We start from the raw sequence: 4,938 nt of genomic DNA, 5'->3' as shown, positions 1-4,938 counted from the left end.
CACACACACACACACACACACACACACACACACACACACACACACACACACACACACACAAGCCCTCCTCACAGCAAGAATTATAAATAGTGACAGCCAATGCACAGCAAGGGACAGTAACACAACCTACAACAAGTGACAGTGCGAGCACCAAGTTTCTCTGCCGTTCAGGAGCGCAGTTATAAACATTTCACTCACCTCCTCAGAAACTCTACTAACCACCTACAGAGAGCAAAGCAAGCTTTACAACCAAAACCCAGTACCTCCTTCTGTAGACACTTCTATTAGTGTGTCTTTTATTGACTTTAAAGATAAAACATTTCACAAACTGAAAAGTTAAGAACCACAGATTACAGTCTGTGACGACTTCAGTTGCAGTTTGAATGTAATATTTGGTATCATCCTATACTGATTGAATGTTAGGCCTAAAAAGGTCAAGCRCTCCATCTAGTGGTCAAAAAATTGAATGCAGTTAAGAAAAATATTTTTCCTTTTTTTTTGTCTTTTTTTTTTTACATTTCTAACTTATCAAGTATTGTAGATTTTACTGTGTATACAGTTCAGTGTTTTACCACATTATGACAGTAAAATTTCATTGTAAATACTCTGTTCACCTGCTCATTATGCAATTATTGTGACCATACAGAGGTTTATAGTAACTAAGTACATTTACTTCGTTACAGTACTTAAGTAGTTTTTTTGAGGATTTGTAATTTTATCAATTATTTTTTTAAATAGCTACTTTTATTTTTATTTTGTTACATTTTAAAGCTAAAAATGATACCTTTACTTCCTTACTTTAAAATTTAACACCTAGTTACTTGTTACAAAATTTAATATGTTCAAACTCATCATGAAAGAAGATGTTTATGCTCTAAAAATGAAGGGTTGAATTTACTCAACAAAGTCATGTCAGCTGGCTCCACTAAGCCTAGCAGAGTAAACTGAGCAAAGAGTATACATGTAATGCTCAGTTTACTCAACCTGACTTAGTGGAACCAGTTTGGTAAATTCAGCAGTTTATTTCTTAGAGCATGTGTAAAAGTACTTTAACTTTCCCAATTTTTGTGAACAGTGTTATGAGTTTTACTTGACTAGTTTCCTCATCAGTGGAATTTATTTTTACCAAAGTCATTTTCTGTTCATGCAATTTTACTTTTACTTAATTATTTTTTTAAGTACTTTGTAGACCTCTGCCATTCAATGTATCCACAGACAAAATACCTAATTCATTATGTTGTGAAAATATTAAAACAGGTTCATTTTTAAAAAACCTCATCATGTTCTGTAACTCTGACTTTCTGTCTGACCAAGAAGAAGAAGCAATCCCTTACAAAGCAGCTGAAAGTATTGGGGAATGACTCCAGCCTTTTCTGAAATCTGACCTAGTTTTCAGAGTCTGCACTCACCATCTGGTGCAGCAGCAAAAGCAAAGGCTAAAAAAAAAACCACAACAGAGGTCTGCTATTGTCCAAAAATCCTAACTACTCTAGATATATGACATTTTTATAAGTAGTAATACTCGTGACTTACATTCTCAGTGCTGTAGAGGACAGAAGACAGATTTATCACCAAAGAGTTTCTGTGCTTTGCTTCTGCTACTTGTTCAAGGTTTCTGTGAGCGCACACCCTTTTGCTTAAAATGAGCCCACTGAGCAGATCACTGGATGCTGAAGGATTTTTTTTTTCCTAGAGAAAAGCTGATGAAATTCAGCATTTTTGTTTGCAGAGGCCTACAGCGAGGGGGAAAGTCAACTTGTGTGGTTTCTTTCTTTCTGCAGACAGCCTCTCCACAAACAATTTGRCACGTAAAAACTCCTGAACCCAGTTTATTTTGAGCTTCTGACAACATTGACAGCTTCACGTTTATATTAATCTTTGACGGACCATTCAGATTCTGACTGGAATGAAAAGCTCTTTGGGAATCAACTTGCTGGGGTTAAAATCTTTTATAAGCTGACTGTTTTATTGTTTATAAATTCACATCATAAAAATAGTTACAAACTGTTTATTGCATTAGGCCGTCAGTAATATGCCTGATCATCCAAGTTAAAACTAGGTTTTTGTTCAGTTGTCTACTATGTATGTACAAAACATCTAATTATACTTTGAGTCTACAAGACTTTTAATGCCTGAATGTTTCACAGATCAGAGTCAAGTGGCCTGATCAAAAAAGGAGAAAAAAAGTAAAGTGCTTGACTAAAAATGTGATAAATAAGTAGCTAAAAAGTAACTTTGAAAACACTTTTGAACTACTGCTCAAGACCACCTTAAAGGATTATATGAAAGTCTAGTCTCCTCCTTACGCAAACTAAAAATAAATGGTGAGTTATATGACTTTTGCACAGAACTCTACATAGAATTCCCAGCTAAATATTTCAACATGTATTTTTTTTATTAAAAACATATATCTAAAGCATTGACTATAGTGTACTAACTTGTCCAAAACAACTCAAATTAACACTAGATTGGAGTTTAATCCCGTTTTTTCTCTCAATTTCTTAAAACCTATTGACAAGAAAAGCAGTAAATCGAAAAGACACTTTGTCAGAGCACTGAAAAACGCAGTTTGTTTTTCTATGATGTCCGTTTTAAAATATATTTTTGTATTTTTGTTTTGTTTTGTTTATTAACATACCTGCTGACATGGTTGAGGACTATTTTTAAGAGCGGAAGGACACCAAAGAGGCTGAAGAAGACCAAAAACGTCCTGAGAAAAAGAACAAGCATAAAAGTTAAAGAGTTCTATAAATAAATATAGGTATACAAGCGGTCTTATAGCAATATATGTGAAACTATCAAACTGACACGGGAAAACTTAATTAAACAAAACTGAATGTCGTAACAAACCGGTTCAGGTTTTTGGGACAGGTTCACTGACATCACTTGAAGCTAACATTAGCATAACCGCTAGCCATTAGTTATATATCGGCAGGTGAACTATTGTCATCCAAAGAGACACTCAGACTACAAAGTTGTCCCTACGGTTCACTCAAATTAGTAGTAGATGTAATGTCTTTTTAATTTATTTAATACCGTTGCTGCTCTTCGTGGAGTTGTTGTTGTCTTGAGTTTCCTCCTCAGATGAGTCAGAAGAAAGAAGGAAAGTTATGCTTTTAAAGGAACCGCCAGCTGCTGAAGTACCGCGGTTCAAAGGTCGACAAGTGCAATAAACTAAAAAAAAAACTACACACAGACACACACAGAAACACACACACACACACACACAGCCAGAAACAACACGGAGAGGATGTCCTGTCAGCCCGATAAGACTCGATAAGGTACAATCTACACACCACAGTCTGCTGTATGATAGTCTGCAGCACTGGCTCTTCTGGCTCGTTGTAGGAAGTGAAACAGGAAACAGGGATGTCACGAGACCCAAACAGTGGAAAATCTTTCTTCTTCTTCTCTTTTTTTTTTTTTTTTTTTTTGCGAAAGTTAGATTTTTTTTTCCAATGTGTGTGCCTACCTAGTGTCATAAAACATTTATAATAATTGAACAATTGCTAATAAAACTTAATGAATGTCCATCTACAACCATTATTTAACCAGAAGAAACCCTATAGCTCTTTTGGTCTATGGGAGAAAACTCACACAAGCATAAAAACATTCAAACTTCACACAGAGACCTCTGATCCCACCCAGGGATCAAACCCAGGACCTTGTGAGTCAACAGYGATAAACACTTATCTATCATTCTGCTTAGTTAACTTGTTTCAACGTTGCCACCACAGTTAAATAGGCAAACGCACAAGCGATTTTATAAACCAAGCTCCAGTTTGGTGTATTTAGGAGATGAGAGTCACTCCAAATACAGTTCAAGTCCTAAGTAATTRAGCAAGATCTGTTTTTAAAAGCTTTGCCATTAACTAAATGTGTTTTTTTTCTCTCTGTTAGTAAAATATTTTATGAACCCTGGACTGATTTGAATGAAAATTTCATCTACGAGTCAAACCAGTTCAAGATGACCACAACACCCAAGTGACATTCTCTCTTCCAGTTTTACAGATGTTGAGCTAACATTTGCTATGGTAGTAGCTGAAAGTTATCCTCAAGACACACGAGGGCTAACAGAGCTTATTAAATCTTGAAAAATCTCATGAGTTTGTGCATAATGTCTTTATAAAGTTTGTCTTACATGGGTACAACATCACCCCTTCTCATCATATTAGTTTAAAGCTCTGAAACGAAAGGTGACAGGAGATGTACTTTTCTTTAGTAAGTTACTTGCTGTCATGTCGTAGTAATTTTATGCACTTAGTTGTTGAAGAATAAAAATTTAATAGTTCCGTATTAAAAATTTTGGTCAATGGAAGTTAATTTTGTAACGTAATCGCGTAATGCTGATTCGTGTCATATGTGATAACTAAGTCTTGTTTGATAATACACGCCTTTTTTAAACGAATTAAATTAGATATAAAACAAAATTACAGTACTAACAATTACTTAGTCAAGTAACCGGACAGACATTTTTCAAAGCAAGCAACCTTTTTTCTTCAACACGTCATGCTGACTCAGCACCGATTTAAGACTGAAGTCCAAATCCCAGTTGACTCACAAAAACCTTTGGACAATAATAAAACAACAGATAAGATGTTAACTCGTTTGATGAAAATTATTAATAACTTTATTTGTATATGAACTTTATAAATCTATAAAATGTCAACTTTCAGCTGAAAGATTAAAGATGATCAGAATTAGGAAATAGAAACTCCAGTTTGATACACAGAGCCAAGTCTGCTGTTTACTTGTGCTGTAAATCAGTCATTAATCATTGTTTAATGACATTTATTCTTGGTGTACAGATAGCTTATGTTATAGACTGTAAATTAAAAAAAAGGGTTTTGGTGTTGTAAGAAGATTCAGGCACAGATCACAGTAAGTTCTTTGTGTTCTACATCAAAATGTTAATCAACCAGTAAAGATCTGAAAGTC

The sequence above is a fragment of the Austrofundulus limnaeus genome, unplaced genomic scaffold (assembly GCF_001266775.1).
Source record: "Austrofundulus limnaeus strain Quisiro unplaced genomic scaffold, Austrofundulus_limnaeus-1.0 Scaffold708, whole genome shotgun sequence".
Taxonomy (NCBI): Eukaryota; Metazoa; Chordata; class Actinopteri; order Cyprinodontiformes; family Rivulidae; genus Austrofundulus; species Austrofundulus limnaeus.
The sequence above is the reverse complement of the archived record's forward strand: the minus strand, read 5'-3'. Positions refer to the sequence as shown.